The sequence below is a fragment of the Macrobrachium rosenbergii genome, chromosome 12 (assembly GCF_040412425.1).
Source record: "Macrobrachium rosenbergii isolate ZJJX-2024 chromosome 12, ASM4041242v1, whole genome shotgun sequence".
Taxonomy (NCBI): Eukaryota; Metazoa; Arthropoda; class Malacostraca; order Decapoda; family Palaemonidae; genus Macrobrachium; species Macrobrachium rosenbergii.
Window position 1 is genome coordinate 18,320,501 of NC_089752.1, and position 14,989 is coordinate 18,335,489.

Below are 14,989 nucleotides of genomic sequence, written 5' to 3' on the forward strand. Positions count from 1 at the left end.
GATGAAACCTATGAGCAGAAAACTCTTATTTACCCATTCACATGCCTACACAGAAGTATCATTGGCCTCATTTATATGTATGCATGTGTATATGTATAAATGCATTAATGCATATTGAAAGTTACTCTAGTTTCCATAATAGCTGCGGAAACAAGATTTACAGAACGTGGTAGGTTTTGGTTTTTGTAGCCTCAGACATTTTACTAAGATGGATCTGCACATGGAAAGTGTTCTCCTCCATTAACCCCTTTTTAAAAGAAAGTAATTTTTAAGTGAAAGAATACAAACAAATATGTGTGTTTATATTATATATATATATATATAATATATATATATATATATATATATATATATATATATATATATATATATATATATATATATAATATAATGTTGTTTCCTGATTTGGGGTTTTAAATACTTTCACTTATATTTTTTTTTTTTTATCACAACTTGACGAAGCTTGATTTTAACTGATGTAGCTCACGTTGATGAGTAACCTTGCATCAATCTATTTCATTCATATTTTACTGAAGCAATAACAAACTTTTATTTTACTGAAGTAATAATAACAAACTTTTTTGCGTATTTTGTGTTCTTGCCTTTTAGTCCTCCTTATTTTCATAAGTAACGAAACATGATATTCCTTCCGTAATGAACACGTTACGAACGACCTCAGTCACCGTTAGATGATTACAGTTTACCCTAACTAATGCCAACCGTGATGGGGTCGTAAGTGGTGGATCGAGATGAATGTGGCGTAGCAGTGCCTGGCCCAGAAGAAGGATTTTGGGCGGAGGAGGGGATTTTAGGAGGGAGTTAGGGGCATGGTCGGAGGAGGAGGAGGAGGAGGAGGAGGAGCGTTCATCGGGATGGGATGAGAGGGATGTGGCTGTGGTGAGCGAAGTCACTGGAGTGCCTCTGAGTTGGTTGGCCCTCCCGGACCCCAGCGAGTGAGCGAGTAGTGCCCGCCGCCCGCCCATCACCTCAGCCACCCCCACCATACATCTCTCTTCTCTCTCCCTTTGCCAGTTAAGGGAGGGCCAGTGTCCTCGACACCAGTAGTAGAGAAGGAGGGATGAGAGAAAGAGAAGGAACAGGATTTGACAGAGGCGTGGCATAGGGAAAGTAAGAGCAAGCGATGGGGGATAGACCGAAGAAAACCGCGACGCTTTACGAGTTGTGCTGTGGTGGTGTCTCCTGAACGGACGTTCTAAGCGAGTGTGTTGCAAAAATTATCGACCTTGATTTCCATGCCCTGACGGGGTTGTCACATTATCCGCATTTGCGCAAATGAGTTATTATGCAACTGTTGTGTATGAAGTGGTAGTTGTTTTGTTTTCATTTTGGGAATGCTACAAGGAGAGGTTCTCGTAGAGACTTGTTTATGACTGTCTGTGTGTGTGAGTGTGAGTGTAACTGCGGCCGGTGTGACCTCTGATTCTCTACAGGGTGTTTTTTTCAAGTGCAGTGGTCTCACATGTGGCGATTTTCACGAATGGAATAAAAATTTTCGAATTTAACGCAGTGTAACATAAAACACTATCGAGCTATAGATGAGCTTAAACGCTATGGAAAGATATTGCTTTTTAGTCGTCTTCGAAGAAGTTTAGGTTAAGTATTTTTCTCGACAAGTTTTTTCGTTTTTGAGTCCGACCGTCTGACAAGTGTTTCGCACCGAAGTGTCGCACCTGAACCAAGCCCCTCGTAGGCTCTTAGGTAAGTTTGCCGTTTTACCTTGTCCCACCTTTTCTAACTCGTTTATCAATCTCTGCTAGTATAGATTTGTATGCTGATTTGTTTATGTTTATTTGATATTTTCAGCTGTATTTATAATTCTCTACTCGTATATTTCATCGTATTTTGCGGAAGCTTGCCGGCTTGTTCCATAGAAATAGTGGCAATTGTTGAATGATGAAAAATGACAGTAATAGGTATTTCTTAATAAGTGAGCATTCTGCTACGTTAAAGTCTGCTCACCTCGATAGTACTTATGTTATTTTCAGCTTGTTGCTTATGGAAATATGCAAATTTTCAATGATAAAAATAATATACGGCCCTTTTGAAACATACAGTAAAACTTTTCATGCTTTCAGACCACCTCGGGTGGTTGCCGGATTTCTATGAACCATTTCCAATTTTTTTTTCTCTTTACGGTCTTGTAATTCAAATAAGATTGTTCAAAGAAGACCATTGTTCAAGTAGACCTATGTAGAGAAAGGAACAAAGGCAGTATTGTTACAAAAAGTATTGTTTAGGCTTATTCTGTCTTGGGAGTTTTATACTTAGCATTTCATATATACTAGTCTACTCTTTGTCAGAATGACTGCAATATTCGAGTGGTAAAAATGTTGCTCTGTACTTTATTTATAGAGATTTTTAATAGCTAAACTTGAAGTCCATCTTCCCTTTTCTATCAGCGTTGCATACCAAATAAATAAACATATGGTTACTCAGTATGCTGTATATTCATCATTCAGGACATTATTTATGTGTTCAGATGCAGTTCATTAAGGTATCTTAGAAACCGTCGTGGGAGCAGATTGTCACGACTTTTGAAAGGACGAGAAATCCGGGTGGCTAATATGCTCTTAGCAAAGAGGGCCGATTCCCTTTGAGGCGAGTGTTGTGTTTTTCTAAGTCTGTTTGCGTGTTTTCATTAGGATCTGTTTATTCATGTAAGGTTTCATCTTGGCAAATTCGATGACTCTCTCGTTTAAAGATAAATCAGCATGAGGAGAACAGAATTGGATTCTGAGATTTAAATTGTCAATATTGCTTCCATTAATTCTCGTCTTGTGACCTGAGACTTGGATCTGCGTGTAATCTGGTTTGCTCCCGGCATAACAAGGTATTTTCGCATGTTTCTTTCTTACCAGGATTCCTTGTGACGAAAACTAAATCTCTGTCTGTCTGTCTGTCTGTCTCTCTCTGTCAGGAGGGCACGTTTTTTCAATCCATTGTGCTTATGTTAAGAAGTGAATTGGGGACCAGGTATTTCATCTAAAGTTTTTGAGTTTCAACTGGGAAAGAGAAAGAGAAAATATATGACGGGATAAAGAAAAATGATAAATAACGGTGGCGAGTAATCAATTCTTCGGAACATCATATATAGAAAAAGATGATCATTCTCTCTTGTCTCTGTCTCTTTGTCTCTTCTCATATATATATATATATATATATATATATATATATATATATATATATATATATATATATATATATATATATATATATATATATATATATATATATATGCGTGTTTAGATGGGGTTTTTGGCGTGTCTCTGATGACTTCGTTGGATGAATCACTGGCACGAAAGGAATTTTGTTCATGCCTGGTATTGTTTTATCAGATAGTTTGTCATACCATACTTAAAAGGAAGTTTATTCCTTGCAGCAAGCGCGGCTCCTTTAAATTGACCTTATTCTTGTGAATGCCCATGTCGCTAGTTACACGATTATACTGGAAATATCTGGGTTGAACTCTAATAAGCACCAAAAAATGTTCAGTACCTTAACACTGACCGTCCCACCAAGGTTCATCCTTTGCCCTTCCAGTGCGAAAGTTAAATGGAACGGTGTAAGTACGACCTCGGAATCTATGTAACGAATCAGATTTCTTATTTTTTTTTTTTTTTGCTCAGACACGTAGCAGTTCTCACGAACGCATGACTCCTGTTCCCCTGTTAAAATTTCATGAAAGACCCTTAAAAGAGTAAACAAAGACAATGTTGATTGACGTTCCATTTTGCGAAGTACGTACCCTTCTTTCTGCGTACTTAAAACAACTCCTATCTTATAACAAATATCTATTCTTATACAAGGGCCTCTCAGCCAGTGTGAAGTGAGCTAAGTAGTTGATCATGAGACGTCGCCTAAAGCCATCTAATGCGTATTTAGTCTGCAGCTGATAGGGATAGGGATATAGCACGATTCTCATTATTCTCTTCTAAACATCTTGGAATGATTATTTCGGTGCCTAAAATATTCCGCTTTGGATTAAGGTTCAAGCAAAGCCCGAAGACAAAACATAACAACGGGTATTTTCTTAAAGCTGATCCACACTAAAACAAATTTAGTTTTAGAATTTGGCAATAAGAGATCTTTCGTATCCTGTTATACAAGGTATTTTAAGTGTTTCCTGTAAAACGGGGAATTGTGAAGACGGTCCGACTCGACTTAGCTCAGAGGCAGCTGTCCAAGTGATGAAGGGGATGTTTTTTGACATGTTTGCAAGTCTCGACAAGCTACTAACGTATTTTTTTGACAGTATTTACATCATCCATATATATATTTATATATATATTGTATATATATATATATATATATATATATATATATATATATATATATATATATATATATATATATATATATATATATATATATATATATACACACACACACACACACGCACACACACACGCAAAATTACCGCCCAGTAATCTTGTATAGGAACCTCTGCCTTTCTTTTGATAGTCGTAAAGTGGGGTTTGTGGTCATTGTGCTGGCTATGGACTCCGTTGCCCACGGTTCGAGTCTCAGGTAATGGCTAACACAATTTACGCACTTCAGTTACACTGAAGAAGAATCGAGTCCAGTCGACTGAGTGGTTGTGGTTAAAGAATTCATAAATGCTTTTCGTTTGATTGCTAAGCCGTAACACATTTGTGAATCAGTGGCTCAGTTGGGAGCTGATTTTAAACAAGCTCTGAAGAAAGGGTCAGAATTGTCGAAATCTTGTCAGTATATCTTTAGAGTTATTCTTTTTGTTATATTGTCATTTTATTTTTTCCTGGTCATCGCCAGACCCCTTTAACCTTTTCGTAAGATATTGTTCGTAGACACTGTCTTCATAAGTATGGCTATACTACTGACCATTAACGAAAATAAGCGTTTGAGTGTAGTTAATAGAAAATGTTCTTTCATTTGTAACAGGGAACTGCGAATATGTGGAAATAGATTTCATAGTTTGAATGTAGCATCTGTTCCACATTTATTATTATTATTATTATTATTATTATTATTATTATTATTATTATTGCTCGTTCCATCTGTGGGCTGGCTGTGTACTTGGAAACTTTTGCAACTCGATCTTTATGTTACTGTTTCAGGTGAGACCCAAGCATCCGTCCCTAATTCACAGCTACATGCATACTTATTTTCCGGAGAAGGAAATTATTTTGTACCTTATTAAATCTACGAAACACAGTATTTTGGCCTTGACTGTGTATTCATTATTTATTTTTTGTTGTTGTTGAGATACATGGAGTTCAACTGCTATAGCACTGGTGCTGAAACTTACCCATGGGTACACCAGGAACAACTAAAAGCATCATTTCTTCTTTCTTCTTCGCTGTACCGTCCATTTTCATTAAAGGGTGGTCAGGAATGTCAATTGCCGCCGTCTTTAGTTGGAAGAAAATGAGATTTCATGACATGCTTGGACTGGATGACGTAATCTCTCTCTCTCTCTCTCTCTCTCTCTCTCTCTCTCTCTCTCTCTCTGTGAGAACGTAAACCACACCCACGTTTTATCTCTATCTGCCTTCACACTATATATGCATCGCCTGGGCCATTAACGCACTGTATTTACCAGATAAATTTGGTTGCATGCTTCCACACCCATTTCAGGAGAGAAAATGGTCTGAAAATCGAGCTCCTTTATGGACAGGATATTGTTACTAATTCATTATAATTTTGCTGCTTTCAGGATAAGGTGCACGAATTTCGGGGCTAGAAAGTGAAGCGCCTAGGTTTTTTTTTTTTTTTTGTGTATAATTTCGCTGCTTTGAAAAATGCGCGTAATTTTGCTGTTTTGAAAATGATGCACATAATTTTGCTGCTCTGAAAATAAGATGCGCAAATCTTCTGCTGCCTTGAAAACAGTGCGGCTAACTTTGCTGTTTTGGCAAAAACGGTTCTTAATTCTAGTTACTTTGGAAATGAAGTGCATAATTTTCCTGCATTGGTAATAAGGCACATAATTTGCTGCATCGAAAGTACGGAGTCAAATTTTGCCGGTTAGGAAACAAAGTGCACTAACACTCTTAGCCAAATTCTTCGTTGGACTAGTCGGTACCGTTCTCGGCTAGCACTCTGCTGGGCCCACGTTCGCGTCTCCGACGGGCCAATGAAGAGTTAGAGGAATTTATTTCTGGTGATAGAAATTCATTTCTCGCTATTATGTAGTTCGGACTCCACAATAAGCTGTAGGTCCCGTTGCTAGGTAACCAACTGGTTCTTAGCCACGTAAAATAAGTCTGATCCTTCGGGCCAGCCCTAGGAGAGCTGTTATCAGTGGTCTGGTTAAACTAAGATATACTTTTTAACCCTCTGAGCCGAGAAGTAAGCCTAAAGGCTTTACGTTGTGTCAGACCTAGTGAATGTAAAAGCGGGAAACGATTTAAAGGTGTAGGTTACTGAGGCATTTTGTCCCTCAGTGTACCTGTGTGCCTATCTTCTAGTCAAACACGCACATTACCTTTCTTTTGTTTCTTTATATTCTTAAATTGTGTCTAGAAAACAATGTATTTAGATATAATGGAATTTTCAGTGTGATTGACTTTAATCCTTTATTAGGTATACTTCCTGTCTATTCACCCGCAATTAAGGAAATAACTAATGTACATTCATTTTATTATTGTAAAGGAAATGTAGTATTTTTATATTCTCGTGAAGTATTCCTGAAAGCATTTCACATGACCAGGAGCTAATCTAATGTCATATACCTCTAACTAATGTGTTAGGCCTTTCCTGTTTTCATTCATTCATCTGTTCACAGAAAGTGATTTGTGCACGGTAATGGAGGCGGAATTTGTAATCTGTGTATTTGGGTACAAGTGTAATGATTGTGACTAGGTAGGCGCAGTTGCACTTTTGGTTAAAGAATGCTTAATGTAATGTGTGTGTGTGTATGTATGTATGTATGTTTGCATGTATTTATGTTTATATTGTTTATTCTTGTGTTCCTTGCCGAAGGTTATGTGTTGGCAAACAATAACCATACAAGATTGATAGCCACGTCTTGTATTACAATAATCGCTTCACCATGACCGAGTTCTTGTTGGTTATCTTAAATTATCCATCCCCTGAGCACGAAGGAACCCAGCTCATTTATCCTTAGTGTAAGAACATTCCGGATTATGGTTCATCACACTCACACACTGGCTTGGGCTTACGCGGTTGAAAAACAATGGTTGAGCAACACATGCGCTGACGGGCCTCCGTTGATGGCACCATTGTTCCACATTAAGTGACCGAAATCCTTGTCGTTTCGGTGGCATGGTCCAGAGAATAATTAGGAAAGAATAAGAATTTTAGACATGACAGATTGTTTCTCTCTCTCTCTCTCTCTATCACGTATTCATTGTTGGATCACTTAAACCGATAAACCGAAGTAGAGGGGTTTTCACGTGTAGCAATTCTTTCCACTTCCGTTGATGTTATTGATCTATATGAGAGATGTATTTGAATCGCCAGCTTTTCCATCTTATCATTATTGTATTGGCATCGGTAGTTTATTGTCCTCAGGACATGCATTCTTTAAAAGGGGTTATTACGCTTGTACATTTGTTCTCTATTAAGTTAGATGGTCATGTTTGAAAGCTGCAGTTGAAAGCCACAGATGTTTCAAAGGTAATTTGTGGAATGCTGATGTATTTTCACTCCCTAGAAAATACGACCACGGCCGCCTGTCCCGGCAAATAATAAGGTCAAATTTCCATGACACTTCGATGCTGAAAAACCATTGTTTTCAAAGTTTCTGACACGTAAAAGTATGACTCAGAGTAAAAGGTACTCTCTTTGAAATATTAGAAAATCGGATACCAAAGTTAAAGTGAGGAACTGAATTCAAGATATGGAATATTGTAACCTTGAGTTTTATATATTAACTCCGGCCTTCTTTGTCAGCGTTCGGAAAAAGCCTAGTGGTCTGTGCGCTTGTTGCTGCGATACAGAAATAAGAGAATTGGCTCTCCCGTCATCTGAATGGAAGCTGACAGATTAGATTACCCCCTCTGCGGTGGCTAAATCCCACATTTTTGGTGTCCGTCGCAGCCGACTGGCGATCTGTCTGTGGCTATGCTTTTGGTAATTGAATATGCAACCTCGTCATATTTTTCAATGTTTTCTTATTTAAAGCGAAGGTTGTTTTTACCTTCCCGTTTGTTCTCCTGTCTGTCTCATATGTTTCTCATCAAGATGGTGATTTCGATGCACTTTTATTGTAGTGGATGTATATAATTAGATCGCTCTCTCTCTCTCTCTCTCTCTCTCTCTCTCTCTCTCTCTCTCTTCTCCACTCCTCTCATCTTTTCCCCGCATCTCTTCTGACGTAAATGTTGTTAAGCCTCTTCCTTCACTAATGTACTTCACTTGTTGGGCCTATTATTTATCCAATCTCTCTTCTCCTCATCCTATTCAAAAACGCCAATTCCTTATTTTCTCCCCAATTTATTTCATTTTCCACATAGGTTCATCTTCTCTTTCTGTCCTCTCATCCATTTCGATGAACTCCTTGACCTCCATGAAAAGTGGCCACGGTTGAATCTCTTCATCTTGGACTGACTGGAAAACAACGAAAATTATTGTGGTTTTTTGTTGTCGAACAGAAGAACGTAGAATTTAGGTGGGAATAGAAGTTCTTAGGAGACGCGTTGTTTGGTTTCATGCCGGTCACATGATAGCAGATATATATAGGTTTTGTTCTTGAATAAAAGATGGGGGAGGGGAAGAAAAAATGTAAATTGGTACCTAAATATAGAAGTAGAGAGTAACTATGTAATTTTTGCGCCTAGGTATTTGATAAACGGGTGACAGTTATAATTCTTCCACTTAAAATAAGTGATGAAGGGCCCAAAGACGTAACTTTTCAACTTAAGTGATGGATGGATGAAAAATGTCATTTTTATTCTTAGACAAATGATGTAGTGACGACAGATATAATTTTGGCACTCAAACTTATGATGGAAAAGATTGGGAGAAATAAAGTTCTACATACATCTTTTGTAATCGAAAAAGAAGCACGTGATAAGGTACCACGGCACGAGATTTGCAGATCTGCAAGTTAAAGGAATTATCAGGAAATACGTAAGAATTGTGTAAGATATGTACTAGGGAACAGAAACAAAGGTCAGGAATAGTGGCCTTGACAGGCATATTCCATGAATGGTGGATTTCACGGGTTTGATTTACTCGTGGATATTGTGACATATATTGTAAGGCGTCATCCACCCCGGTAAGTACTTTATCTGAAGGAAAAAAGTGGTAAAAGGTGGGAAAGAAGTAAATGAATCTGGAGGCCAGCACTCTCTGAAGCTACTTTCTTTACTGGGAAAGGGTCACAGCATCAGCTAGGTCCAAGAAAAGGGAGTGTGGATAGCAACCCCACCTTTAAAGATTTACCGGGAATTAGAATGCTCTAGCCCTCTGACGCCACCCATCTCATATGGGAAAAGGGCGTATTGTGAATATTTATATAGTCATGATAAGTAAAATGCAAAAGAAACTATCTCTCTCAAGTATCATATCCCTAAATATCCCTAAGAGATACTCTTGGACTGTAGCTGCTGAGCAGGATGGAAGATCCTTCATGTTATGCAATTCTCTTGACCGTCTTCTGTGCTTACAACAAAAACTCATTATCACCCGGAGGAAATGTTGATGAAATAGATGGCTTTGGAAACAAACTGCTGAACTAATTAACAGAAGCTCGTCATCAGCAAGATATTAAGTTTTCAAATAATTTGAATAAATTCATGACTGCACATTACCGAAGAACAGAAACAAAATATATACTCACTGCAAAAAATGTTATTTATTGAGCTTATATCGAGACGTGATGTATTACAACTCTTATAGAACTACTGGATCTATAAACAGACAGATGTTGTTGCCCTTCAGCTCATATCACCCAAGATTTCATTAACGTTGATTTACAATAGCTTGTGTTAACACGGAACCTAATCTTAAACCCACAAACCTTATGCATTGAAAGCTATTTTAAACCATTCCTTGAGACGCCTTCTAAACCTTATCTCAGGGACCTCTCCTCAAGACCCTTCCCAGGGGCGTCACTAAGTCCCATCCCATGGGTGTCTCCGAAGTCCGTTCTCAGAGGCATCTTAACAGACTGAGGGGCGTCTGTTTAGCTCGAAGCACCGTTTCTCCAAAACTGAAGTGTGATTGATGGGTGCTTGAGAAGGTGCAGTTACTTTTGTTGTTATGGCTGCTACTCCTGAAGAAGATCCTCCCGCAGGAGGAGGAAGAGGTAGAAGGAATTTTGAGGTATGCATCACACGAACCCCATTCATTAAAAGGATAACTTCCTCCTCGTCTCTCTCTCTCTCTCTCTCTCTCTCTCTCTCTCTCTCTCTCTCTTCTCTCTCTTTCGTTAAAAATATTTCTAAGAATCCGACTTCTCTCTGCGTGTGTGTAATTAGATCCTGGTTCCCAGACTTCCTACAGTAGTGGAATGTCTTATGAAACTATATTATTCTGCTGTTAGATAATCTTCTAATGATTTTTTTCTCAAATAACAATAGTTTTCCCATTATTAATTTGCCTTAAAGCTCACATAAATGGTAATGTCATATGCGTAATAGCTCTTAATGTCCTTGTGGTCAATGAAAGATGTTTTTGTTCTTCAGCTCTATCAAAATTGCGTCTGCTTGTGCTTGATGTGTATGCATGTGTTGGTCATCCTGCCTGGTTTGTTTATCCCCATCATTGTATGTATGTTATTGTACTTTGATAAATAAAGTATAGTTATTAAAATCAGTATCAAGCATGGACTCCGTAGCTAACGTCGGTGTGTATATTTCAGAGACAATGGAGGATATTACTGTAGTTTTTGCTGGTTGGAGTTACTCTTAATTTCCTTGATTGTTTTTATTCCTGTTGTCGCTGTTAATTTGATAGTTATATTTAATGATTTCACTGATATCAGTATAGCTATTATTCATTATTTTTATTCGTTTTTAAGAGAATCTTAAAAGTGTCTTCCTTAGAGATACATTTGTTTTTCATTATTTTTTCGAATAAATGATATAAACTGAAGAGAAAAGTTACGTAGATTTTGGATGATGAATAAGAAAAATTATGAAATTGGAAGTAAAGAGGGAACATCGCTGGACTGATGATACACGTAGACCAAACTTCCTTGATTCGTTAACAGAAAATAGGAAAAAATCTGGTAAACGAAATTACATATGCCTTGTTCGTGACATAAGATTTGTTGGACTCCATTTCTGGACAGGGAATTCCTATTGATTTTTTGTTTCTATAACAGAAAAATGTTTCTCAGGAGAAAGAAGTAGAACTGTATCAAACATGGGCATAAAATTTAGTTTAGAAACAGTGCCTAATCAATCTTAAAAAAAGAAATCTGACGGGAATCAGCAGCATAAATTAAAAAAACCATGTGTGGATGACGATTTGACTCCGAATATTCTTCTCGTCGTCTCTCATGCAAGTGTCAAAACCATCTGAATTTTTATGAGACAGAGAAGGTGACTTTAATCCTATGGGTATTTCAGTTTTCTTCGTCGTTATGTTTCGCCATTACACATTCTTAATACTTTGCGTTTTTCAACTGGTAATTTCATAAATACAGTTATACTAACTGGTTCACTTCTTAAATCCTCTTTCCTGTCCGAGATAGAACTTCCCTTACCTTCGCTTTCGTAATATGTCTGAAATGCGAGCGTTAATTTCCTTACTAAACGCTATATTAGGAAATTTCCCGAAAAAAGAATATGCAGACATCGAATTTCAAAATTTTAGCAGTGACTTCAGTAATTCATCTATCGATGAAACTACCTTATTTAGATTCATCCATTATTGGCCAGTGCTTATACGGAGGTATCTTGTAGATTTTCTTCATCGATGTCTCTCTAACATCCGGCGGGTAACGCAGCAGGAAGCTGGAGGCGATCGCAAATGGCATTCCTATCACGGCGTTTATTTGCACTGTTTGCATGACAATGCTTTTTAGGAGAGCCCTTCTTCTTTAGCATCCTTCTCGTTCTTCTCTTGAGATGAAGGATGATCCCAAGAAATAAAATAGCTTTAAGCTCCCATCTCCCACGAGACTTTAGTTGCTGCGCATCGCCTCTGCATCTTTCATTATCTCCGTTGACAGAGATGACATGAGAATTTTTCTGTTTTATTTGGCTACTGGCGTTTCCTTGTTGCTCTTTTCAAGCGGTGCGTCAACAAAATTTTGAAGATTATGTGAGTTTTTGTATCATTATCTTCGTCATTATTATTATTATATTCCAACCCAGTGCTGAGCACGTACTTTTGTTGTTATTGCTTATATTATTTTAATTCTCCCCGGACTTTGGCACTGAATAACTTTGGAAATTTCGATTACAGACCCTCGAAATAGAGAGCACAATGAGGCTTTCCAGGGAACACTTAAGTTGCAAAGAGCCCCTTGCTGAAAAGAAAAGAAAAAAAAAATTCCAAAATTGTTTTTGCACTCAGGTCCAGTAAAAGCCACAGAATTTTTTTTTTTGATTACAGACCCTCGAAATAGAGAGCACAATGGCTTTCCAGGGAACACTTAAGTTGCAAAGAGCCCCTTGCTGAAAAGAAAAGAAAAGAAAAAAATTCCAAAATTGTTTTTGCACTCAGGTCCAGTAAAAGCCACAGAATTTTTTTTTCACCATCCGCAAGTCAGTTTCTAGCGCATCTTGGTCAGGAGGATTACCAGTGTCAATAGTTAAATCAGTTTTATATTTTAAGAGAGAAAGTTAAAGTTCCTAGGTGAATTATTTTTCCAGGAAAAAATATCCCTAAACAAGTGTTGTCTAGTATGTAATTATTATTATTATTATTATTATTATTATTATTATTATTATTATTATTATTATTATTATTATTTCCCCTTTTATCATTCAGATTTATAACGTCCTCAAAGGAAGTAAGTATTCAATATTAAGGAGATTACAAATCCAGCACTGTCGTAGATGACATAAAATTTCAGTACTACAGCAGCTAGCTCTCCAGGGGTGACGATACGACCTTAGGTATGACCAGAGTTAATGTGGTAGGTACGAAGCACCCAAGAAAGAGAGAGAGAGAGAGAGAGAGAGAGAGAGAGAGAGAGAGAGAGAGAGAGACATGCTATTGACAGACACCAACATGGCATGAACAAGTAAAGCACACCCACCACCAATGCGAGGGTAAACAAACTTCCACCCGGGTTGTAAGTTGGCTCGCCTGAGTGTTCGTTTGTTGACTCTTGAGAAGTAGGGGGAGGAAGAGGATGAAGAAGATAAGGAGGAGGAAGAGCGTGGTAGGAGAAGGAGAAAAGGTTGGGAGAGGAGGAAAAGCCGAAAAGAAAAGTAGGTGGCGGAGGAGGTTAGAAAAAGAAGTGATCTGAGCTTCTGTTGCACTCGTCGATGTCATTTCACTCCTCCGCTCATATTCATCTTTATGTTCATCACCTGTTCATGCTCTTCATTTGATATTCATTGCCTCTCCCACTTCACGTCAATCGCTTTGTTATTTTTCCTATTCATATGCTGCTGCTCATCCTCATATTCGTACATTACTCTTTCCCCCATTAACTTTCTCATGTTTCAACATATTCCTCTTCAAACTCCATAAATTGTTCCTTTGCGGGCCCTTTTTTATCCTGTATTTTGCTAATATCTTCTTTTTTCACGTTTATACCTCATATTAGTCCTTCAGTTTGCTTTCCCATTTTCTTTCTTAATTCCCCTTAATTTACCTCCTTTACATTATTAGTTGTCATATCTCCTTGATTTTCTTTGACGTCCTAGTTCCTATATATTTTCAAATACACAATCATGAAGATTTTGCTGCTAAGGTTTCATTGTTGCAGCATCATCTGGAATTTGTTTTTACATGAATGTCTGGAAACTTGGAGATCTCCAGCCAAACTATGTATAGCTTTTGAAAGCATTGGTAGCCTCCATTCCATCTGAGCCACAGGTTTGCTTATAATCGATTCCATCTTCCTTAATGATGTAGCAATATGTAAGGGGCAAATGTTGGTCTAAAGAGACTAGTGTATATTTGCTAAGAAACAAAGTTTTAGAGATTTTTATGTACGAGTTGCATTTCTCAATCAGCAGGCAAATGTTGAAGATAGAAAGCGTAGCTTCTATGATAAGAGTAGAGCATTTTATGTGCAATCAGTGCATGCAGTTATACATGGGAGTAATTTCCTGCTTTCCTCCTCCGGTCTTAATGAAGGCAAAGGTCATTCACAAGCGGTAATTACTTCGCACAGCCATTTGCCTATTCTCGGTCTTGGTTGAAGAGCGGCGCGGCCAGATGGCAATGACTGCTCAAAATGTGTTTGATGAAGCCCAGCTGAGAGACGTCGGTGTTGGGCCTGACTCCTCGACATAATCATCAGCCTCGAGGATGGTTAATTATGAGGGTCACTTGGGATTGGATACATCCATTTGCATCAGTGTTGTTCACTAAAATCATTTTGTTTCAGAGTTTACATGATAATTTTAAGTTCTCTTCTTTTTGGGTTCTAGTTCTTCCTAAGAACAGGAACCGGAGGTTGAGTTACAATTTTTAATTATTATTTGGATTTGGACGTAGGTTGTGGTGCGGTGAGTTTGTTTGCGTTTTTGATATTACAGTATTCGAGTGCCCTACGACGCACAGGATCCATTATCAGTTTAGGTATAACATAAACTCGTCTTGCCTTTCTATAACTGGATGACTTTGTGAAGATTTCTGAACTGGAGAGGTGTAATTTCTAGCCTCATAACTGCAGAGATGCCTCAGATGTTTTTATATGTGGATTCTTGCATTAAAGGTACCTGAATCATTTTGATAATAGTCTTTAACAGGTGTTTTTCAAATGCCTTAGCGCTGTCCGATCGTTTTTAACTGGATAGGCATAGTATTTTATTACTGAGAAAAGGCTTTAGGCTGTCAAGGTGGATAGAATTAATGACTATTAAATGCTTGGTGTAGGTGATATAGT

At 37.9% G+C, this 14,989-nt stretch overlaps 1 protein-coding gene across 5 annotated transcripts in view; it reads left to right on the plus strand.

Annotated features, from left to right (window-relative positions):
- Positions 1 to 894: 894 nt before the first annotated feature.
- RhoGAP19D (Rho GTPase activating protein at 19D) overlaps positions 895 to 14,989 on the plus strand; it is a 569,022-nt gene continuing 554,927 nt past the window's right edge. For 2 of the 5 annotated variants that reach the window (XM_067113629.1, XM_067113646.1), the window contains exons 1-2: positions 1,033 to 1,128; positions 1,452 to 1,719. The gene's annotated coding sequence lies outside the window, so the exon portion shown is untranslated. Of the gene's footprint in view, positions 1,720 to 14,989 lie in introns of all 5 variants that reach the window. The other 3 variants (XM_067113647.1, XM_067113630.1, XM_067113644.1) reach the window with 3 other exon arrangements.